Source organism: Anabrus simplex, chromosome 1 (assembly GCF_040414725.1).
Source record: "Anabrus simplex isolate iqAnaSimp1 chromosome 1, ASM4041472v1, whole genome shotgun sequence".
NCBI classification, from domain to species: Eukaryota; Metazoa; Arthropoda; class Insecta; order Orthoptera; family Tettigoniidae; genus Anabrus; species Anabrus simplex.
Window position 1 is genome coordinate 932,883,906 of NC_090265.1, and position 25,721 is coordinate 932,909,626.

General features: G+C 41.3%; 1 protein-coding gene across 1 annotated transcript in view; it reads left to right on the forward strand.

Moving 5' to 3' along the window:
• The window catches only part of rdgC (retinal degeneration C), a 1,179,561-nt gene that overhangs the window by 259,280 nt on the left and 894,560 nt on the right, over positions 1–25,721 (forward strand). The window lies entirely within an intron of this gene.

Consider the following 25,721-nt stretch of genomic DNA (forward strand, 5'->3'; position numbering starts at 1 on the left):
GCCTGGGGGTGGTGCGGGGGTTTGGGGAGGAGCAGCAAGGGAGCTTAGTGCTTTCAAACGTGGGATGATTATTACCTGTTTTATCAGTAAACGATCTGTTAAGGCCGTTTCCACCCTGAAGTTACCAAAAAACGAGATACATTTGAAACAATAATACTCTAAGCCACCTTCTCAATTCTGGTGCAGGTTGACTGCATATTTTCTGTGGCTTTTAAATGCAATTATGCTTTTGCTTAGATAGCCAGATTAACGTACAACACACACGTGCAATAAATACACGTAGGGAACCAACTCACAGCTGTGTGATATTTATACTGCATATTTGATTCGGATTGTTGCGGGATAGTTTTCGGAATTTGTCACATCTTTACGAAGATCCAATGACTACTTCTTTAGTTGATAACCTTTTGACATGTCTCACCCCAGAGAATGCACGAAAACTTCACGCTACCAAAACAAGTATCTCTATAACAGGTTGTTTCTGGTAATCTATGAGTGAAAATTCAATATTCTGATATCACGAAGCAATACAAGGCCTTAGCTAAGGCGAAGATGCAACCTCTACCCGTGGGGGCCCCGTGCTTTGAGCACTCGATTACTCGCACTCAGTATACTTTGGAACACGGTAGTAAGCGAATGTGTCGACATATGGTTTAAAGCGGACACTCTGTACAGAACAAAATTACTTCTAGCATCTTCATTAAACAGCTACATGCCTTTCAACAATAATAACCACCGCAGCGATTTTTTACGATTGGATACCCTTCCTGATGTGATCACATCACGAACGAAGAAATATTACGACAATCGGACACTGAGCGCCTGTCAGCTGCTGTGACCAACGAGTTTGCTACATCAGGCCACTCCAAATGGGGAGCCGCCATGTTTGGCGTATGGCAGGCCCGGTACATCTCCACTGGCGGTGGACTGCATGTACCATTTTAATCACACACCAGCCCACCTGCCATTCTTAAATCTCTGGCAGTTCCGGGAATCAAAACCGGACCACTACCGCTCACTACCGTGTTCCAAAGTATACTGAGTGTGAGTAATTGAGTGCTCAAAGCACGGGGCCCCCACGGGTAGAGGTTGCATCTTCGCCTTAGCTAAGGCCTTGTATTGCTTCGTGATATCAGAATATTGTCCCGTTTCTCTATGGTGTCGGGTATTAAGTGAGATGAACCCTCGTAGCGACTTTTTACGACTGGATGCCCCTCCTGATGTCAACCTCATCAGAGGAGTTAATAGGATGAAATGAATGACGTGATACGTGATAATAGGTAGAGGGTGAAACGCGGTGCCGGCACAGAGACTACTCCTGTCGAATAACACCAAGGGTTTTGTTCAAGGCTTTACGCCCTATCCGACGGACGAATCACGATCAACAGCATCATTATGTTCTCAGTCCATATGGGCACTGCGGAGAGGTTTGGAATTTAATCCAGACTTTTGATACTCAATCTAGTGATTAGAAATTGTACACAACCTCCCTTACCCTGTCACGAAACTTTCTGATGATGAAAATGTTTTCGACCAACGGGACTCGAACCGGCTAAACGTGGTGTCATACCATTTATAGGCTTCACACCTTAAGGATCATGGCCACCAGGCTGTCTACTAATTTAGTGATATGAAGGAAAATTGCTGGAAGAAGATGAATGACTTGCCGTAAATCTTAAATCTGTCACAATGGTACCGTTACATTGGGCGTAAGATTCTTCATATTTTTGCCACCCAAAGAAATATTTAAATCACACAAATGGTTTGTAATGCCAGCTAAAAATCAAGGTCTACAACCAAGCGCGTGATATCTTACTTAAACACAGCCGCAGCGACAGAGTAGTGGGAGGTCACTCCTGGACAGACACCGGAAAGCTCCAGGGTTTCCTAGCCCTCTAACGCTGAGTTGGAAAGGCCTGGACTTGCGTTCAGGGAATAGTGGGTTCAAACCCCACTGTCGGCAGCCCTGAAGGTGATTTATCGTGTATACCCATTTTTACACCAGGAAAATGCTGGGTCTCTATCTTAATTAAGGTCACGGTCGCTTTTTTTACCATCCCATCGTCCTATCCCATTGCCACCATAAAACTTGTCTGTGTCGGTGCAACGTAAAATAGCAGAAAAAAACCAATCTACTCTGACTGAGCGCCGGATGAAACTGACTAGCCACATTATACGCATACCCGAATAATCATCGGAAGTGAACACCTCCTGGAGGGGAAAGGAAACGATATTGAACCTGAAGAACTTGACGGCAAATACTCGATGATGATCTCAGATCGAATGACTTCGTTTGGATGAAGCTGAAACTGTTGCGGTCGGCTGATACTGCCGGAAAATATTTGCTCTCCGATGTGGTTTTCACAGGATATGATGATGATGATATCCAATTGCTTTAGATCATCATCAAAGATGATGAGTCGTAGAATATAGATAAGCTAACTCTGGTTTAATTCAGTCCACTAATTTTCGTTATGCTATAAAGAACAACTCGCAATCATTATATCGGCTAGTGAATATCCTTAATCAACAAATCCATTTATGAACCTCATCGTACATGAAATTTATCCCATGAGATCAGATCAGATATGAGACCCATTTACCTGTATATCCCGTAGTTAATCACAGAGATTTCGATTTTACGGTGTGTGGAGTGATTTGAATTCGCAAAATTGTTAAACCACGCATTCAACATGAAATCAATCGGTACACCTCACTGCACTTACTGAATAACTGGCAGGAGCAGTTTATGCGCTGTTTTTTTTGTTTTAAAAGTGGTTCACAACCGAACAATGCCTCTGTGAATGCTAATCTGGCGTGGAGAGGAAAATATATAAATACACTTCTGAATCGACAGCCAAATACAGTGCTGTAGCTGGAAAGGGCATTCAATGTGAGAGAATGGTTTCGTGCTGAAGTGGAGCGTGATGGATGAAATACTAGTAGTAGAGTACTAACACATATTATGAATTAAACTGCTAGATTGAATGATATTATTGTAGACAAAAAATCTAGAGGTTCGGATTTCACTTAAAACTGAAGATACCTTGGCTATGATCATCATATCGACATTGACGTAACATTACAAGAGAACCTGCAGAATCCTTATGGGAAATAGCTCTCGATCGAAATTATTGAAAATTTGATAAATTATCCTTAATGTGTAAATCAAAATTTCAATGGGTATAAAGTCAAAAAAAATGTTTAGTTTTAGAATTATAGTCGTTTGAAGTGGAGAGCTTTGTGATAAACGGCTCTCGGACAAAGTTCTTGAAACATTAGTAAATTATAGTCCTTGTGTGTATCAAAAATGTTAATGGGCACAAAGTCCAAAATGTTATGTTATACTTTTCAACTTACATTAGTAGAGCGGAGGATATCTGAATTGTACTTAACCACGTTGTTCGTAAGTCGTAATAGATTTTCAGAGGTCTAATATTCGTCTTTTCCTCAATAATTGTAATTTGCTTGTAATTTTAAGTTCGACGACTCTCATAAAATTTCTCCAGAGACTACGATTGTCAGGAGCTCTCTTCACGGCCATATAGTTCTATGTGCCTGTGTTCTCTAAGACCTACTTTATGAATATTCTTCCTGTTCTTCCTCGTCTTCCTGGTCTTTTTTCATAGTAATGTAGCCTTCCAAGCGTTCCTTCATGCAGAGTGGTTGAGTGTAGAATCTCCTCGAGACTGACGTAGATTTTGTAACTATTCTTTCCAACGATCTTCTCTACTTCATCTTTTGTAGTTAATAATTTTTTATCCTGACTATTTGAGCATCATTTTTTTTGCTAGGGGCTTTACGTCGCACCGACACAGATAGGTCTTACGGCGACGATGGGATAGGAAAGGCCTAGGAGTTGGAAGGAAGCGGCCGTGGCCTTAATTAAGGTACAGCCCCAGCATTTGCCTGGTGTGAAAATGGGAAACCACGGAAAACCATCTTCAGGGCTGCCGATAGTGGGATTCGAACCTACTATCTCCCGGATGTAAGCTCACAGCCAGCATCATTTTTAAACACCACATTTCAATCCTCAGTCTGCTAGCATCCCGATAAATTATTTTCGTACCCACACGAAAAGCCTACTCTACTTCGAGTTTGGAAAAGCAAAATGCTGTTATCACTGAAAGTGCCACACAACGTCTAGTTCACATGCGGAATATAAAATCTTGTCCACAGGAGAATGATGGATAGTTTACATTTGGTTGGTTCAAAAAGTGTCTGCCTCTGAATAGGCAGATGATTTATTGGAGACAGGGGTTGGTTGCATTTCACAAAGTGGTTGCATGTCGCAGAGTTCACAAAATAGTTTAAGTAGACTTTCGACTTGTAGGGGCCTACCACGAACAGCGAATGAAGAAAAAGTTGCTGATTTTAGCACAAAAGTTAACTCCTTCTAAATGAAAAGATAACGCTTTCAGTGTGGTTGAACGGCTCAGGGCTACTTTTGATTTAGATCGAGTAAACTTTTGTGCTCGATGCAGTGACTCGTTCTTCACTCGCTGCTCATTGAGCAAGTTAAGTCTTCTTGTTGTTATTCTTCTACCTTTTCCGCATATTTTTAGTGTCAAGTGGTCGTGAAAGTGATTATTTTGTGATATCTGACAAAGTCCACGTCGAGAAATTTAACTTCTATACCCTATAGATCACCTTGCTAATCGGAGACAGATGCTTTCCGTAGAGCTGCAAATCGTCCAATACAGGCGATAAGTTTTACAATTAGCAGCTTATTCTGCTCATACGAACATTGTGCTTTCTAGACCTCATCGTGGGAATGGTTGCTTGTCAGTGGTAGCGGAAGTATGATGGCGGAAGTACAGATTAGTTCCTTTTCCAAGAAAGCCTTTTCTTGTTTTGATCTATCTGATATTTGATGTCTGTTAGACATCTTCCACCGAGCTCGATAGCTGCAGTCGCTTAAGTGCGGCCAGTATCCACTATTCGGGAGATAGTGGGTTCAAACCCCACCGTCGGCAGCCCTGAAGATGGTTTTCCGTGGTTTCCCATTTTCACACCAGGCAAATGCTGGGGCTGTACCTTAATTAAGGCCACGGACGCTTCCTTCCCATTCCCAGGCCTTTCCTGTCCCATCGTCGCCATAACACCTATCTGTGTCGGTGCGACGTAAAGCAAATAGCAAAAGAAGAAAAGACATCTTCCATCTTCCTTGATTTGTATATAGCGCCATTCATGCGAGCTAATGAGCGACTTTACAACATTCACACGTCATTAAAAGAAGAGCTTTAGTTCCTGATTGTCTTTAATCTGTAAACCTTGACACATAAGAATGGTATGTGACTGTTTCTTCTTTGATTTCAAAGATTTCGTATTGGTTAAGTACAGAAACGTGCCATAGGCATGGAGAAACAAGGGGATATTTAAATGGAGTATCTGCTTATGCTTTGAGATATTCTCTTACGTGCTGTAGATGTACATAATACAGAGCGTCGTGGACGATCTCTTGTTCTCACTAAGCATGGTCTGAAGACGAGATATTTTAACTATCACAGAACAGTAGGTTAGTCGTCACCCTACTGTTCCCAAGATATCAGGTATGATTCCAGTTGCGGCTGGTGGCATTTGAGGGTTTTTAACTGTGACGACTTTGAACCGTTAGCTTTTGGCACGTTGAAAAAACTCCTAGATGGCACACGTAGTATACCGCAGAGTCTCTTAAAATCCCCAGCAACTGAAGAGAGGTGAAAACTACGAATCGATCGATTACAAAATTTGATCGGTTAACCGAATGTCTTAATTCGATTAATCGGTCAGTTAGTCCAATTTTACCAGTAATCGGGAGATAGTGGGTTCGAACCCCACTGTCGACAGCCCTGAAGATGGTTTTCTGTGGTTTCCCATTTTCACACCGGGCAAATGCTGGGGCTGTACCTTAATTAAGGCCACGGCCGCTTCCTTCCCAGTCCAAGCCTTTTCCTCTCCCATCGTCGCCATTAAACCTATCTGTGTCGGTGCGACGTAAAACCAATAGCAAAGTGTAATTTTAACCCCATGTGGGTGAGGGACTCAGACGAAGAATACGCCCACGGTATCCACTGCCTGTCGTAAGAGGCGACTAAAAGGGGCGACCAAGGGATGATCAAATTAGAACCATGAGACTACTTGTAATTAATACCATCACGCAGGGAACACCATGGGCCGCTTTTACTTGCGCGTAGTGCAACTATGTTAGGTACAAAATAGGTTTGTGATTAGTAGCGACAGTGTGTGGCTCAGGATGCATTTTACAGTACCTGTGATTCGTACCCCTATAAGAGCAACACCATGGGATGAGCGATACCTTGGTTCTGCCTTGCCTATGCTTAGTACCCACTATATAAGGAACATCACGGGATAGTGCGGGTCCCTGTGGTTAGTCCATTTATGTGAGGAACGCCATAGGTTTGCGTTGCCCGTATAGGTTTGCGTTGCCTGTAAATAGCGCCGCAATGTGCGAAACACCATAGGTCTGTGTTACATGTGCGCATTACATTACCTGTGAATAGTACCATAATGTGTAGAATACCGCGAGTCTACGCTACTTTTGATTAGTACCGCAACTATGGTTCTACTTTCCTAGCAATAAGTACCATTATCAGGGGCCGTTGACCTGGATTTTGGACCCGTTTCGACTACAAGCATCATCGATTCAGTATTGTGCTTTAGAAGCAGTCCCTTGGTCAGTAATACTGTTTTTTAACGCTAGTTTCTGGGAATGTGGCGCATTATGGGTCGAATCCACTGATTGTTTTAACTTCATATTCATCCATTCATTCTTCGTCTCTCATGTTTTTGAATTCTGGTCAGTGGAGGATTATGGATTTTTAAATTGTCATAACATTTCGTCTCATTTCCTACCATTGGGGGTCGATGGCCTAGATGTTAGGCCCCTTTAAACAACAAGCATCATCATCAGTCTAATTTTAATCGGGTTTTAATCGGATGAGTTCGAGAAAAACACTAGCATAATATACAGATGTGGACAAAATGCTTTATTGCTCTACCAATACGGAGTACAGGTCAAAATTACAAACTCAAATGTATACCTTGTACAGCAGTGATGATTACAAAGCACAAAATAAACTGGAAGTAAATAACAGTACACAACAAAGCAACAAATGCGTACTCCATGACACTACTTGTCTGGACATGAGTATTCATACCTTACATGTAAAAATGGGGATTTAACGAGTTAACAGAAACCTGTGTTGTTCCGTGGCATTAGTTATGTAGTGCCAACGGCAGTAGCCGTGTTGAAACACCGGATCCCGTGAGATCTCCGAAGTTAAGCAACATTGGGCGTGGTCAGGAGTTGGATGGGTTGCCACGCGCTGTTGATAGGGAGTAAGGGAATGGAGGAGCGGAAAGGAACTGGCCACCCTACCGCATGTAAACTCCGGCTCAGGAACACCTCTGCGGAGGTTCGGAGCTGCCTTCGGGCAGAATAACCCTTACCTACCAGTTGTGTAGTAGATGCAGACAGAGACGGACTGATCAGCAGGTCAGAGACGGTACTAGTCCAATAGCGAGAAAAACTAGGGACACGTCTGTTGAAGAGACATGACTTATTCTACGCCTTCACCACCAAGGAAAATCGTATTCCGAGATCGGAAACATCATTGGAAGAAGTAAATCAACTGTGCAAAGCATCATACAAAGGTTAAAAGGACAGGATGTTCTTATAAGCAAGAAAAGAAATAGACGTCAGAAGAAACTGACCGCACGAGAAGAAAGGTTCATAGTAACCACAATTTAAAAAAAAAACACACACTACATCTTCGGCAATAGCATCGCAGCTGGCAGAATATTTCCATCATGCAGTGTCACACAAAACACTAAGGAGGGTCCTTCATAGTCCTGGGTATCGATCTAGGGTCCCAAGAAAGAAACTGCACATAGCGAAAGTGAATCGAAGGAAGAGACTACAATTTGCAAAAGAATATGTGGTGAAAGGTAATGCGTTTTGGTCGACAGTGATGTTTACAGATGAGAGTAAATTTAATATTTACCGAAGTAATGGACGCATTTTAATGTGGAGACGCCCTAACACAGAGCTCGATGAGCAGAACCTCGTTACCACTGTGAAGCACGGCGGGTTGGGGTTATGGTGCGGGACTCAATGGCCGCTTCAGGTGTCGGGGAGTTGTATCGAGGGGACTGTGGACAGATTTCAATATTGGAACATCCTGAAAGAAAACCTTCGCAAAAGCGCCGAGAAGCTTGGGATTGCTAAAGCATTTTACTTCCAACACGACAATGATCCCAAACATACGGCGGAAATTGTTCGCTTGTGGGTACTCTACAACACGCCGCACACATTAAAAACACCTCCCCAATCGCCGGATACCAACCCCATCGAACATCTATGGAGTGAATTGGAGTCCAGACTAAGAAAACACCACATAACAAGTAAAGCACACTTGAAACAGTTACTACAACAAGAATGGGGGAACATTTCACCTAAACAAACACGGAAACTGGTGTTCTCAATGGCCAGCAAGTTAAAAGAAGTAATATACAGGAAAGGCAAACAAACGCGCTACTGATCGAGTTAGTAATATCTGTTTCTTCATTGAGTTGTGAACTCTTCTGGGATACCAAGGACTTATGTCCTGATAAAGTGTCATGGAGTACGAATTTGTTGCTTTGTTATGTATTGTTATTTACTTCCAGTTTATTTTGTGCTTTTTAATGTACATTGCTGTACAAGGTATAATTTTGGGTTTGTAATTTTGACCTGTACTCCGTATTGGTCCAGAAATAGAGCATATTGTTTTGAATGGGTTGGGGTATACTGTATGTTTTGTATTTATATAGGCTATAAGAAAGAAGATATATTTTATTTATTTAAAATTTAAAAATTATTGGCGGCATTCAAGTAATAAACAAAATAAAACGCAGTTAAGTTAATATTTTAAATATATTTCAATATTGATGGTTAAAATGATACAGAAGTTTGAAACTATGAAGTTAACAGTTACGTACAGTCACACCTCTTTGCTCCAGGACTTCGGACATGTCAGGACATCGATATGTTCAGAATTAAGAACCACCCTTCTCTTAGTAACAATATTTGTAGCGCCACTAAACACTCACACAGAGAACTGAAGTAGGTGAAATATAAAGCAATTTTTCCGCTATGAGTGCGAGATGTGGAAGGCGGACTAACCGTATTTTCCATAATTGCAGAGGGTCTTCGAAATCATCTTCTAGTTTCACCAACGACTTGTAGATTGCAATCTTCATTACATGTGGGGCCGTATTTGTAACCGAAATGGCATGACCAGAACCCTGTTCGTCTTCTTCGGTTTCAAAATTCAGTTTGCTGTTCTTGCTGCATGGTTTTACTGGAACTTAGACTCCGCCCACGCCTCTCTGCAAAATTCTTTTCCACACGGATTAGCGATACTTTTCTTCAATACATCTAAGATACCGCCGGACTGAGTGGCTCAGACGGTTAAGGTACTGGCTTTCTGAGCCCAAATTGGCAGGCTCAATCATGGCTCAGTCCGGTGGTATTTGAAGGTACTCAAATACGCCATCCCCGTTTGGTAAATTTATTGACACGCAAAAGAACTCCTGCAGGACAAAGTTCCGGCACCTAGGCGTCTCCGAAAGCCGTTAAAGTAATTAGTGGGACGCAAAAGCATTATTATTATTATTATTATTATTATTATTATTATTATTATTATTAATTATAATAATTATTATTATAATTGTTATAGGAGTACATTCCTGGTATGCCCTCAAATTACACCAATAGTTTTTTTTCTAGGGGCTTTACGTCGCACCGACACAGATAGGTCTTATGGCGACGATGGGATAGGAAAGACCTAGGAGTTGGAAGGAAGCGGCCGTGACCTTAATTAAGGTACAGCCCCAGCATTTGCCTGGTGTGAAAATGGGAAACCACGGAAAATCATTTTCAGGGCTGCCGATAGTGGGATTCGAACCTACTATCTCCCGGATGCAAGCTCGGTTTATCCTAGCCATTAAATCTTCTACAAGAGTCCTTTTAAAACTGGCTATGTAACCCAAATCTACACCGAAGCAACGTAAAGGTAATTTCAAGTGTGTTACTGGAGGCAATACAGCACTACCGGTCACATATTTGCTAACACCAATGAGGTGTCCGGCTCCACGGCTAAATGGTTAGCGTGCTGGGCTTTGGTCACAGGGTCCCGGATTCGATTCCCGGCAGGGTCGCGAATTTTAACAATCATTGGTTCATTTCGCTGGCACGGGGACTGGGTGTATGTGTCGTGTTCATCATCATTTCATCCTCATCATGACGCGCAGGTCGCCTACGGGAGTCAAATCAAAAACCTGCACCTGGCGAGCCGAACATGCCCTAGGATACTCCCGGCACTAAAAGTCATACGCCATTACATTTCATCTTTACCTATGAGGTCTGGTATTTCTAAACATTTATTTTTCTATTATCTCCCATTTAATTGATGTTAAGAGGTCTGATATCTTAAGAGTGGGTCGATAGGACGTTTATAATACCCCTTTTAGCTTTCGTAAGGCTCTCGAAAATGAAATATGTGTTATTCCATAGAGTTACTATGCCCTGTTTTAATTTACATGTATCAAGGCCTTGTTATTTAAGATTTTATCTAGCTGATTTTCTATAACTTATAAGGGCTGTTTTTGAAATATCACACAATTTTCCTTCACTTCGATAGGAGCATCCTTGATAGCTTTACTTAAACTTAATTGTAGAGTGTAGCTGCACATTGAAAATTTCAGTTCCTAGAACGATATTTCATTGTCAGTGCAAACAGCGACAACTTTACCTACCAACCTCCATTCATGAACTACATCTTCAAACTCTTCGATGAGTTAGCAGTAAATGGCCTCCACGCCTCAACTATTTAACTCCCATGGACTTTTCTTGTTATGTGAAGATCGAAGTAGAATGGGGAATATTGAAGATTTACTGTAATCAAGCCATGGGGCGTATTGTTTGTTTCGATCAGTATTTAATTTCGTTCACAATATTGTGAGTAAAGGAATGCGCATTCGTGTGGTGGCAGCGATGCATCTTCGCGGATATTATTAAATGATAAAGTTACTGAGACCATCAGACCAGAGAAGAACTGATCGGGTGCATTCCTTGGCTGACAAGTATGCCTTAATTACTGTGTGTTTTTGTTCTGTGTGTGCAATTACGTATGCTTAATAAACAAACTGTAGATATGGCTTTGAACGAGATAAGAACAATACCGCGCGAGTCGAACGAAAACTCTTATGCATTCATGCGGAGCATTGTCACCCCACTTCCCCTCCCTTCCCTGAAGCACAGCGGCGGGCAGCGATGTGCACTCTAGCACGGCAAATACGGTGAGTTCGTCAATTCCAATCGCGCGCCCGGAAGTAATAGAATAACCTCATGTTTTCGAAAAGAAAAATTTTCTCCGCCAATTTCATTGCGCCATCGTTCTTTATATAACACGAAGAGCAACCGTGATTTCTTTTGCCGGTATAATTTAGATGCACCCTGGAGCAGACACAGGAATCCAATTCATATAATCTGGGAAGGTAAATGCCAATTTATTTTGTAGACGGCAGTAGCAGGAGAATTATAGAACTCGACTACAAATAACTAACAAAATGCTCTGACTTCAAAGACGATAGTGTCGAACGATATTTATAGATCATGGGTTAGTGTGAGCCCACTTATTAATTGTAACTTTATACTGAGTATTATTGTCCGGTAAATGAAATGAAACGGCGTATGGCTTTTAGTGCCAGGAGTGTCCGAAGACAAGTTCGGTTCGCCAGATGCAGGTCTTTTTATTCGACATCCGTAGGTGACCTGCCCGTAGGGATGAAGATGAAAATGATGATGAAGACGACACATACACCCAGCCCCCGTGCCAGCAGAATTAACCAATTATGGTTGAAATTCCCGACCCTGCCGAGAATCGAACCCGAGACCCCTGTGACCAAAGGCCAGCACGCTAACCATTTAGCCATGGAGCCGGTATTTTCCGGTAAGCCTCCATGGCTCAGGTGGCAGCGCGTCGGCCTCTCACCGCTGGGTTCCGTGGTTCAAATCCCTCCATGTGAGATTTGTGCTGAACAAAGCGGAGGCGGGATAGGTTTTTCTTCGTGAACTCCGGTTTTCCCTGTCATCTTTCATTCCAGCAACACTCTCCTCTATCATTTAATTTAATTTTTCAGTCATTAATAATTGCCCCAGAGGACTGCGACAGGTTTCGGCAGCCGGCACAATTCCTATCCTCGCCGCAAGATGGGGCTTCATTCATTCCTTCCTTCCATCCGTGACGCGGTCAATGACTGGAAAACAGGTTATAGGCTTTCATTATTGTTCGGTATTCGTGATACATAATTCGAACATGAACTAGAAATGTACATTCCTAAAGAGTCGAGTAAAAGTAAACTCGTGTCCTCATCCTGAGTTGGTGCAGCTCTTTTCAGGCACACGCCCATTGGAGGTGAGCTGCATGTACCATTTCCACCACATACCAGCCCTCCTGCCATTCTTAAATTTATGGCAGTACCGGGAATCGAACGCGGGCCCCCGAGGACGGCAGCTAATAACACTAACCGTTACGCAACGGAAGCGGGCAAGAGTCTAGTGAAGTAGGCAGTGAAGATGTTCAGAAGACCTCATGGAAATCAGCAAGTAATAGAATTTGGGGACAGGTGGATTAGCTATCCTAAGTTTAGAGGTGCGTGTTCACAGGGATAGTATGATGTATAGGAAAAGACAGTAATTCACGAATGGCGTGTTCTTCAAATTGGTAGCCATGATGAAAGTGAGGGAAGAGGAAAGGACTTGCTAAACAAGGTCCACTATTATGTAAATCATATAGCGCAGGTTTTTGCAGATATTACTGTTTCTTTCACGAGTCCGTGGCGTAGTCATGGTGATGCTATTTTTAGCCTGAATGAAACAGAATAATAATAATAATAATAATAATAATAATAATAAAAAACATCGCATAGTCTCAGCTTCTGGTTTGCTGATCTAAGTTGGAGTCACATTTAGGTGCCGCGCATACAAATGCCGACGTGGACATTACACTGCCATCTACCAGCGAAATCAATTTGCTGGGTGGTACTTAATGCTGAGCTTAACGTTTCGAGTGGACGCTGTGTGCGCTATTTTTCCACAGGTCTTTTACATTTCTAACAATCATGACATCGTGTGCCAAAAGTTTTGCCTGCCTATAAAAAAAAATCAACTATGTCGGCCAGGATCGAGTCCACTATCTGGCGATGATGGTTCAGGCATTTCGTTTATGATCTTCTGAGAATAATAATAATAATATGTAATATTAAATACATCATCATCATCATCATCATCTGTTTACACTCTAGATTCGGCTTTTCCCTCGGACTCAGAGAGGGATCCGACCTCTACCGCCTCAAGGGCAGTGTCCTAGAGCTTCATACTCTTGGTCGGGGATACAACTGAGGAGAATGACCAGTACCTCGCCCAGGCGGCCTCACCTGCTATGCTGAACAGGGGCCTTGTGGAGGGATGGGAAGATTGGAAGGGATAGGCAAGGAAGAGGGGAGGAAGCGGCCGTGGCCTTAAGTTAGGTACCATCCCGGCATTCACCTGGAGGAGATGTGGGAAACCACGGAAAACCACTTCCAGGATGGCTGAGGTGGGAATCGAACCCACCTCTACTCAGTTGACCTCCCGAGGCTGAGTGGACCCCGTTCCAGCCCTCGTACCACTTTTCAAATTTCGTGGCGGAGCCGGGAATCGAACCCGGACCTCCGGGGGTGGCAGCTAATCACACTAACCACTACACCATAGAGGCGGACATATTAAATACATACGTGACAGAAATAAAATATAATACTCACCTCACGCAAGGGCGTCATATGTAATATAACTCATTATATGAATAATAAACTACCTTAATAAAATAATTAATCGAAATGTCCGTAATATGGGCGCCAGAGTTCACCTAAATGGATCCCTCGAACTATGCTCTATTAAGAGCATGATAATTCTCTTTCCCATGGCGTGTACTGCGTACTGGCACATCTGCTTCAGGCCTTACCTAAGCTTCTGAAATCGACTTAATACGTAGGAACTGCACCTTGGTTCATCAATAACTTCACTGATTCTAAAGTAACTGACTATATTCTACATAATATTCGTGCATGTGCACCTCAACACACCAAAAGATCCATATGATACACATACAAAATACTGCTGGATGACTCCGTATTTACACAATTATCCAATACTAGTTGTTTCCCACGGCTTCGCTCGTGAGGATTTGGTAAGTTGATAAAAATTAATTGTTCCTCGGTACTGCACTAAGATATTATCTGAAAATCCCTAAAGTATAAAAACTCAGCGAAAAATTGCATTTCTTTTACCCCAGAACCTCTTTGTAAACCACGTTTGTGGCATAACCTTTTGGGGCTAAGATGATCAGGCTACTGGCAGAGCTAAATCTGGAACATGTGGCATGGAGCTCTACATGTGAGAAACAGTTCTCTTCTAAGTAAAAAAAAATGAAGAAAGTTTATTTCTAAATGAGATTCCAAATACCGATTTTCACAACATCTTAGTTTTTGAGATATAACTATCCTCGTAACGATAATTCATCTCTTTCTTCACTTATTTTCAATCTCCAACTTAAGTTGATTTTCCGAAAATAAAAAGTTTCTTAATTTATGAAGGGAATTACAAATACCAATTTTCACATCTGTAACATGTCAAGTTTATGAGAGATACTGTAGATATACTCATTTTAAAAACTGCCCCACTTCTTGGCTGAGTGGTCAGCGTTGAGGCCTTCGGTTCACAGGGTTCTGGGTTCGATTCCGGGCTGGGTTGGTGGTGTGATTAAGTCATCTGGCTCGGGGACAGGTTGTTTGTGTTTGTCTCAACATTCTTCTCTTCATATTCACTCAATACACCACATTGCCAACCACAACAGGAACAAGCAATATTAATTACATCCCTACACACGGGTTTGGCGTCAGGAAGGGCATACAGCCTTAAAACAGGGTCAAATCCACATGTGCGACACAGTTCGCAGCCGCGACCCCACAGGTGTGGGAAAAGCGGTAGAAGAAGAAGACACTCATTTTCAAAATTTACCCGCTTTTTTATTATTTAACCCCCTTAAGTGGATTTTCTAAAAAAAGTGTGTTCATTTATTTTTAAAAGATTCAAAGTACTATACCGGTTTTAACGTCTGTAAAATCTTCAGTTTCTGAGATGTATGTATCCTCATATAAAGAATTCAACGCCTTCCTCACTTCTTTTCACCCCCTGCCCTCACCCCTTAAGTGGATTTTCTGAAAACAAAGATTTGTGTCCTTTTATTTTTAAAGGAGATTCCAAATACCAATTTTCATGTCTGTAACATGTTAGGTTTTTGTGATATATTGTACATAATCTCGCTGCTGTAAGAATACTGGAGCTGACGTTGCCATGGTTACGGCAGTCCATTTCTTTATCCGATCCCTAGAGCAGGGGTAGCGTGGTGCCAATATATCCATAACGGTTGGTTTCAGGGCCATAAAAAATTGTTTTCAGGCCCATAGGGCTTACCGAGTTTTGTTCTTTGCGTCAAGGGGCTTAAATTGAGCTTTGTCTCGTCCTTGTACGACAAATTCGATATTTCGCCTATATTAGCCTAGTATTTTTATTTCTCCCCCGTGCCCCCACCCCCTCGAATTGTTTTGAAAATAAAATACAGCCCATGTCCCTCAGAGATAATGAATAATTACATTAGTAAAATCGTTTTTAGAATCGGTCCAGTATTTCCTGAGATTAGCCATTACATACAAACTAACTTTACCTCTTCATATATTTATGTAGATTTATAAATACAGTGGACCAAGCTACCTTTTGCAGTTAGCCCGATGACCAATGATTACTAAGCATATATATTTGGATAAATACCCTTCACTCTCTCTGTGTACAAACACAACTTGCAGATTTTCGGCACTTATATCACATTCATACTGTACCTTTATAATCCTATATGCACTGATTCTAACACTTGGTTTAATGATACTTTCACTTGAGCAACACACGCTTGTTGTTCCAGACCATAGATTATGGAAAGTCCTAAATACAGTACCCCATAGATTTCACCAACATATAAAACACTTGGTGATTAAGACATCAAACCGCCACAAGTGATATAATACAAAGTGCCTATTTACTTCACAGTTTGTAGGCCAGTACCACCCTTCACTTTCCACAAAAATTTCAAGTCCACCAGGTTTCACGAAAGTTTTAAGTCCCTCGCTGTTTTCTCACGTCCCTATATAGACCTCAGCTTCCTCCTACCCTCTCATAGTACGTCTAGATAGGTCCTGATCGTCAACGAATCACGAGTGGAAGATGCTCTTGTCATTCTAAGACCACGCTCCAGGGCAATAATAAAGCCACGCCATCGGACTCTGAGCTGTTCCACATGACTCACGGAAACTTTGTAAAAAGCACTGTTTTTTCATCTGCTTGTACAAAAATTACTCATCTCAAATATGTAGACCTTCCAGCTTAAATATTAAGAAGAAATATCGAAATGAAATAATAATAATAATAATAATAATAATAATAATAATAATAATAATAATAATTATAATAATAAAGGAATTTACCATTGAAGTCTTCGGTTATATGACAGGAGAAGATTAATTTGGTTTGTTGAAGATTGATGGTAACGAAAGGAAAATGTTAAGAAATGTGGCAAAATGAAGAACTCCCTTGGCTAATCAAACCACTACAGTAGGAATCAGGCTAAAACAATCGTGGACCATGATATGTGGGGCATGAATGATGAATGCGAACAGCCTAGCAGCAGTTAGCGGAAGTAATATTATTGTTTTATTTTATTCATGGTAGTTGCATAAGTTTGGTTGTTTACATAACCTTGTATTTATTTTTGTGGAGAAGTGTAAATGCATGGCTATTTATTCTTAAGGCTAAAAACGTTTCTGTACTAATCTCAAACTTTACGTGTTTTCATAAATGCTGAGATCGTTGAGATCCTGTGATCGCCATAAACGACTCATAAGTCAGACTTCGTGCTGATGACTATTTACGACGGAACATAACATGGGACAGTAAGAGTACAATGGATCATTTTAGAAACATTTCTCAGATGACGTGTCCTATGTGTCGAACTCATATCCAGCAAACAAAATCTTCAATATACCTTTCACTTTATGCACTAGTGTGCCGGTCTTTTACCACTCCACATGGAGCTGATAAAGGAAAATATAAACTCGTTATTCACTGAGCCTTGCTCATCTCAGTTTGAAACCGGATAGTCCATCCTCGTCGATAATTTTTAGTGGCTGTGCTGAGGTTAAACTCGTGGAGAGAATTAACATGACGAAACTTGAAAAATATAATACTGTAACTTCCTAAATTCTGGTAAAGAAGATTAATATAGAAACAAGCAGTAATAAATGTATGCTGTCATATTACAGCTAGTTTGTTTGGATACACATCATTCTAACATTATCATATATCATAACTAGAGCTGAAACCCAGGAAATATTCAACTTACAAATACCTATATGTGACCTAAAATTAACTAATATCGTGATAATATGCCCTTTTATTTTATGTAGTAGGGTAAGTTTGGTTGGTTAGATAATTTCCGTACTTATTTTTTCTCGAAAATGATGGGTGCATTGCTATTTATCCTTAAGGCTAAGGAATTTCTAAACTAATTTCAAACTTAACATTGCATGAACTCCGGGAATGCAGAGATTTTAGGTAAAGTATGCTCTTCTTATTCACTTTTACGTTCTGTGTAATTCATCTCAATAGGAATACCTTGACGAAAGCCGAATTTTAATGAAAGGATTTTGGGAAAGATGTGGATTTCCCTTCTTTATTCTGCTGTTACTGCACTCAGCACAGTCCATTGTAATCTTCTGAGTGTGCAACTAGAAATAGAGCGGCTTTTCATTCAGTGGTTCCTCGTCTTGACAGGAATAATCTGTTCCAGAGACCATGAGCTGCTACTTTATAGGTGTTACATTGCCTAAGAGTTGCTAAAAGCTTAAATACTGACATTTACGCGCGCCTTTCTTAGAATAAACATACGTAGGAAGAGTTCTGACGTACAAATACAACAGATCATGTTTTCGGAACATCTCTGACACATAAGAGTAATGGGCTAAAATTACCAATTTAAGACCTAAAATCGAACAAATATGCCTTAAACGATATTGTTAATTATTACTCATAATATGCAATTTTACATCGCATCAGAGCTTCTTCTTCTTCTTAGACTTTCTCCCAATTTCTTGGGGACGGCAATTGATAGGAGTTGGCCCAGTTGTACGGCGGATGTCTTTCTTGACGCCAAACCTATCTGGAGGTACATACTGTATATTTAATACTGCGTGTTTCCTTGGTGGTTGGTAGAGTGCGTTGTTGTGTGGATATGAAGAGAAGTGTATAAAGACAAAATAATAAAAACACCCTATCTTAGCTGGTGGTGGTGGTGGTGGTGGTGGTGTTGGTAGTAGTGACTATTGTTTTAAGAGGAAGTACAACTAGGCAACCATCCTCTATATAACACTAATCAGAGAGAAAATGGAAGGGATCCGACACTTTGAAAAATGAAGGTATCGGCCAAAGAAAGACAAGGGCCACGAAGGGCGTGAAAATGAAAGATTCCCTAGGATTCACAAACCTAAAGCTGCGTTTACACTAGCGAAACTCCTTCGCGAAAGTCACTCGGGCGAAACTTACTCGCTTCGAGTGAAACTTCGCACTACCCAAAACAGAGCGCAATTCAGAGCGAAAAATAGCGCGAGTGGGGCGAGTCGCCTTCGACAAGCCTGAAAGCTTCAGTTCTGGTTTTGCAGACAACATGGAAACTTGTTTTGTCCCTCCAGCCGCTACAATATTTCATCATCATATAGTAGATTAGTGTCATAAAAGTGTCATCAAGTTAAAATAAATTTCAGTTTTTGTAAGAAATTGAAGTGTTGCGTTTTTCGTTCCGGTCAGTGAAATGAAATGGCGTATGGCTTTGAGTGCCGGGAGTGTCCGAGGACATGTTCGGCTCGCCAGTTGCAGGTCTTTTGATTTGACTCCCGTAGGCGACCTGCGAGTCGTGATGAGGATGAAATGATGATGAAGACGACACATACACCCAGCCCCAGTGCCAGGGAAATTAACCAATAATGATTAAAATTCCCGACCCTGCCGGGAATCGAACCCGGAACGCCTGTGACCAAAGACCAGCACGCTAACCATTTAGCCATGGAGCCGGACGTGCCGGTCAGTGTAAGTTATTCACAATGACCCAAGAATGCTTCAAAATAAGTACCGGTAGGTTCAAAAACGTAATGAAATGACACACTTTTGCAGTATAAACCAATAGTAATTGTTGACCTGATCCAGTGACTCTGCTCTTATTTTCGTTCTATCTTTCGCTTCGATATGATCCCAGTAGCGTTTTCATCTTCCCTTTCACTGTAGAAATAGTAAAGTTTAGTTGAGAACTAATTTCCTTCCACGCATCTTCTCTTTTATTGCGATTGAAATAGTTTTTGTTTTTCGGATTCCACATAAAATCTCGATTTTTGTCGAGGTCGATGAGCTGCATGCACTCATCCCTCGCGCAACTATTGGGACCACGTTTACACTGAGCGAAATTCGATGAGCGAAACCGTTTGATGCGCGGACAAAAACCGACTGAGTTCCGGCTCGCAGCGAGTAGAGGTGGGGACGGAGCGAGTAATACCGATGAGTAATCCGGTTGTAGCGGTACAGCGCTCCACCGATCCCCTCCGCTTACAACTGCGAGTACTCGCGGAGGACCTGAGTACAGTGGAGCGCACAAACACGTACGAAAGTACCTGTATTCAATCTGTGTGTTTCGAATGTACGTATATATTTCCTACGCTTGTTATGTTTTGTAGATAATGTAAAGTCTGTTAGATTATATTTGTGGTGTTAGTGTGATATTTAAACATATTCGTAGATAGTAGTTATATATTTAGAACATTTAAAGGAATTTAAAGAAATTTTTACAGAACGTTGTTCCACAAATACCACGAAAACCGTTGGATGCCTGGCAGTTTTTTGACATCACTGATAATAGGAAACACGCAAAATGCAAATTTTGTGGCCGCACATACGCGACGGGTGGTGGCACATCAAATATAATAATATAATATAATATAATATAATATAATATAATATAATATAATATAATATAATATAATATAATATAATATAATATAATATAATATAATATAATATAATATAATATAATATAATCATATAATAACTGTATTTATAGAAGCATTCTACTGATAGCTGTTTGGCATTGGGACGTGTAGTAGTATGTTGTCAGATATGTTTTGTAATCACATTTGCAAAGAAGGACATTCCAGTCAACGTCCATTTACGTAATTACGTTTGTCATCCTGTAGATGAAATTATGTCAGTGTTTTTCATTATATTCTGATAAGATCTTTATATTCAGGTTATTCTTCTCATTAACAGTGTACCGTATCACATGAACTTACGAAATAATTGTTAATACATTACTTTTCTGTTAACTTCCAATCCCCTTGTACCCTTTCGGTAGGTATGCGCCATACTTTGTTTCACTATTCGAATGAGTTAACTATACGAGTTACTGACATTTATTCCACATACTACCTCCTACTCCCTAGCAGTTACGTATATAACAATTATAGTGAATATATATGCAGTTATTTACAGTTGGTACGTTGTGAGAGAAGGGTATTAATAGGGGGATGCAATACCTTCGCAGTGCCATACCTATAACGTGTTTAAACGTCCCGCGTCAGGACATTCACTCGGTAGTTCACTCGGTACTACCGGGTGATGACGTCACAACAACTGCTCCGCTCCGCTCCGCTCCGTCCCCAGCACTAGCAGCGAGGCCCCTCGCTCCGCAATTACTCAGGGGTGGGGGAGCGTCTACACTAGGCGAGGACATTGAGGGAGGTCGGATAAGATAGATGAAAATGAGGGGTGTGGCACAAGTAAGTGGAAGCTACTCCAGGACTAAGCTAAGAGCCCCGTGGTCGTCAAACCACGCTCTCAAGTTGAGAGCCCTTGGGGCCCCTTTTAGTTACCACTTACAACAGGCAGGGGATACCGTGTGTGTTACTCTATCACCCGCACCCACAGGGGGTCCCAGTTTCAGAGACAGAGAAATTAACTATACGCAGTTCAAATTCTCGACCCGGCCGTGAAACGAACCCGGACCCTCTGCAGTATAGGGAATATGGGAACTCATTTGAACGTGATTGACAGATGAATATTTCCGGTCGATGGAGATGGCTCACTTCAAGCTCATTCAATGATGCTTGTTAATGCTAATGATGATGCTTCTTGTTTAAAGGGGCCTATCATCTAGGCCATCGGCCCTATCTTATTCTCACAAAGGCGTTCCTTTGTGAGAAGAATTGTGATAGACGTTATGTGAAAGACTGTTAGGGCTGCTTAACCGAGGCAGTATATGCGAGCTCGGTTCACCTACGAGGGCATGGGTTCGGTTCCCCGTCAGGAAGTCCAAACATTTAGAAAAGAGACTTCCATTTCCGGAGAGGCAGATGGCCCTAGAGGTCAGTAAGCTCAGGCCATTCCAAGTGGTTAGCTCCGGGTTGTCAGAGCTGAGAGCGAGCCGCATAGTTGGGAGATAATGAGTGAATAGGAAAGATGAATTACTAAAAAATTGCAAGAATCATCCTTTACATATCAATACAACACAGTCCTGCCTTCGTGCATCTCTTTTCAGCCACATCCCGAATGGAGATGTACTGTATGTGCATTTTTAATCACATACCAGGCCTTCTGCCATTTTTAAATCTCTGGCAGTACCCGGGCCTCCGTGGACGGCAGCTAATTGTACTAACAATTATGCTAAGGAGGCGGGCTACAAAAATAAAGTGGAACTGTCCTGTTTTTCTGCATTTGATTTCATCAAATTAGTAATTTCTGGAAAAAAACTGTATGAGCAGAATGAAAGTGTAATCCTATTTCCGACACAACATCGAACAAACATAACATAGATTTCCTCTTGTCCACCCAGGTTTGTAACTCGGATTATGTATTCGCAAAGGTACGTAGAGCCAAACATAGTAGCTAATCTGCATGCCAATGCGTGAATACATGGAAAGTCTCTTTGTTCCTGGGGCCGATTACCATAGTGTTAAGCCTCTTTAAACAACAAACATCATAATCTTTTTATTCCAATTTATTATAAAGGCGGCCGCCTGGAATATATTAACGTATCTTTCAAAGTTGTTACATTGTAGCTTTATCTGTTCTCATTGAGGTTTGACTGGAGACTGCTCAAAATTTATAGAAAAAGGTTGCATAATAATTCTAAATTCCGGCGACATTTCTTTCATATTTCTAAACCATTGTCGTATTGTGTAAGGGCTTCTGAGTCCTAACAATGTTGCAGTGCAATCAGACAAATTGCATGGTCTTAAAGATGAACATTCCTCAAAACCTGTCTCTTGAAATTATTTTTCTAACGATGGAAGTTCTATATTAAAAGCTCGAGTTGTCTCCTACATAGCACCATTCAACGCACTTTTGCGTTGCAAAGACACTTTTAAAACGCTGAAGTGGTTTTTATTGTCAGATAAAAAGGTAAGATCATCAGTCCAGTGCATGCGTTTTTACATCGTCACAGTCACAGGGACAGCAAGTAGTGGGGTAGCCCTAGACAGATAATAGGGCCTTAAAACGCTGAGCTGGAGTTACCTGAGCCAGCCTACATCAGAAATTAGTAGCCTGTTAATTTGTGGAGACAGAGGTGGCCTTCCACTCCTCCAAAGGCCTCTGTAGTTCGTATGGAGATGGTTTGATTGGTTTTTACGTATAATAAATCTATAGTTTCCGAATCGAACTTTGGCGGGTAGGAGGTGGGCTGTGTTGCAAAAACATGAAATATTTAAAATCGAAATAATTTCTAAACAGCACGTTTAACCCAGCAACAAGAGACTGTCCTCGCTATGACATAATCGGAGTATGCAATAAATTCACCATTTTGAGGTACTTTAATCACCGTACATAGCTCTGACTGTAGTATTGTAGCACGTCGTGTGAGGTGGTATTTGATTCGTCTCAGTGGGTTCTATACGTATGCGGCAAAAGTTATGAAAATCCAGAAAAATGTAGCACGAGGAAGAGACAAAAACTTCTTTCTTTCGTAAAATTTCACAACATGGACAATAAATGGCTTCAAAATTATCGAAAATACATTCGAGAGAATAGAGCGGCTGATCAGATCGAAAACGTCTGAAATCACCTAAGTTGAGCGTCGAAATGCTTAACGAGAGCGTCTCGAGGTGAGTTTCACACTGCTAGAGTCCAAGCCGTGCACATTGGTGGACGATGATTTGGAATTCATGGTCTTGAAGATGTGTGAATTCTTTTAGAGTTAAGAAGGGACATGTTAAGCGTATAATGTAAAACTATAAAATATCCATACGCGAACGTATTTTACGTCAAAACGCGCGGTCGTGGCACCGATAAAGCCCCGCTTATGTACATTTTTGTACCTGAAGCTGCTGAATAAGAGTTTTCAATACTTTAATAACAACCAGAACTACAAAACTAATCCGACTACGGGGCTGAGTGGCTCAGATGGTTGAGGTGTTGGTCTTTTGACCCCTACTTGGCAAGTTCGATCCTGGCTCAGTCCGGTGGTATTTTGAAAGTGCTCAAATACGTCTGCCTCGAGACGGTAAATTTACTGGCACGTGAAGCTCTCCTGCAGGGCCAAGTTCCGGCACATCGACGTCTCCAAAACCTGTAAAAATTAGTGGGAAGTAAGACTATTACTGATATTATTATTATTATTATTATTATTATTATTATTATTATTATTATTATTATTATTATTATTATTATTAATGCGACTGCTTCATGTCAGGTGTGTGCCAATTGTTTATTCAATCATTTCTATTACATTCCCTAAATTTCTTCCCTTCATTTTGTTTTGTTTGTTATTTGCTTTACGTCGCGCCGACACAGATAGATCTTATGGCGACGATGAGGCAGGATGGGGATAGCAGTGGGAAGGAAGCGGCCGTGGCCTTAAGGTACAGCCCCAGCATTTGCATGGTGTGAAAATGGGAAACCACGGAAAACCATCTTCAGGGCTGCCGACAGTGGGGCTCGAACCCACGGTCTCCCGAATACTGGATACTGGCCGCACTTAAGCGACTGCAGCTATCGAGCTCGGTTCCCTTCATTATGAACTCACATATATTTAACAATAGTTTTTCTTACTTCTGGATGTTTCATTTTTCATGGAGCCTGATAGACGAGAGGCTTTCACAGGATTCTTACCTAGGCGGCCACGGATTCAAATGCAACCACTGCATGAGGGATTTTTGAAATAAGGACACATCCCTTTGGCTAGAAATTCGCGAATACTTCAAATACAATGGTTATGACGACGATGTCAACAATCATATAATTGTAAAAGCCTGCTTACTTTTTACAATTTTCATGGCATTATAAAACTACTGTCATAACAGTTATAAATGCATATTTATATTAGACTGCGGCGAATAGACTCCGATTAACAAGTGAGGAGTTCTCTAAAATAAATTCTTAACCCTGAAAATATGAAATAGAGATATTAATGGTTTATGTTTCCAGATAACGAAAATATAACTCTCAAATTAGTAACAAACACGAACAAAGTACAAGAGAATATAATTACGTACATTAATTGTTTTGCCGACTTTTCATATCTGAAAGACCACGAACCTACTACGCTGGCGAAGCAGAGGGAGGCGTCCCAGGTGGTGGATAGGGGGTCATAATCGCCTTGCCGGCGTGCTTAAGCGAAATAAAATAGCTCTCACGGACCAAACACATAACCCCTTGTGGATGGTGGACGCAGACGAAGAATACACCCACGGTATCTCCTGCCTGTCGTAAGAGGCGACTGAAAGGGGCGACCAAGGGATGATTGAATTTGAACCATGAGACTACTTGTAATTAGTACCATCACGCAGGGAACACCATGGGTCGCTTTTACTTGGGCGTAGTACCACTATGTTAGGTACACAATAGGTTTGTGATTATTAGACAGTGTGTGCTTCCGGCTGGGTTTTACAGTACCTGTGATTAGTACCACTATATGAGCGACACCATGGTTCTGCCTTGCCTATGATTAGTACCCACTATGTGAGGAACACCAGGGGATAGTACGAGTCCCTGTGGTTAGTACACTTATATGAAGAACACCATAGGTTTGCGTTGCCGTAAATGGCGCCGCAATGTGAGAAACACCATAGGTCTGTGTTACAGTGCGCATTACATTACCTGTGAATAGTACTATAATGAGTGGAATACCGCAAGTCTACGCTACTTTTGATTAGTACCGCAACATGGCAAATACCATGGTTCTACTTTACTAGCGATAAGTACCATTATGTGGAGCATCATCGATTCAGTATTGTGCTTTAGAAGCAGTCCTTTGGTCAGTAATACTATTGTTTAACGCTAGTTTCTGGGAATGTGGGGCATTGCGGGTCGGATCCACTGATTGTTTTAATTTCATATCCATCCATTCATTCTTCGTCCTCACATTTTGAATACTGGTCTGTGGAGGATTTTAGACTTTTAAATTGTCTATACATTTCGTCTCATTTCGTAACAAAGGGGCCGATGACCTAGACGTTAGGTCCCTTTAAACATCAAGCATCATCATCCATCATCA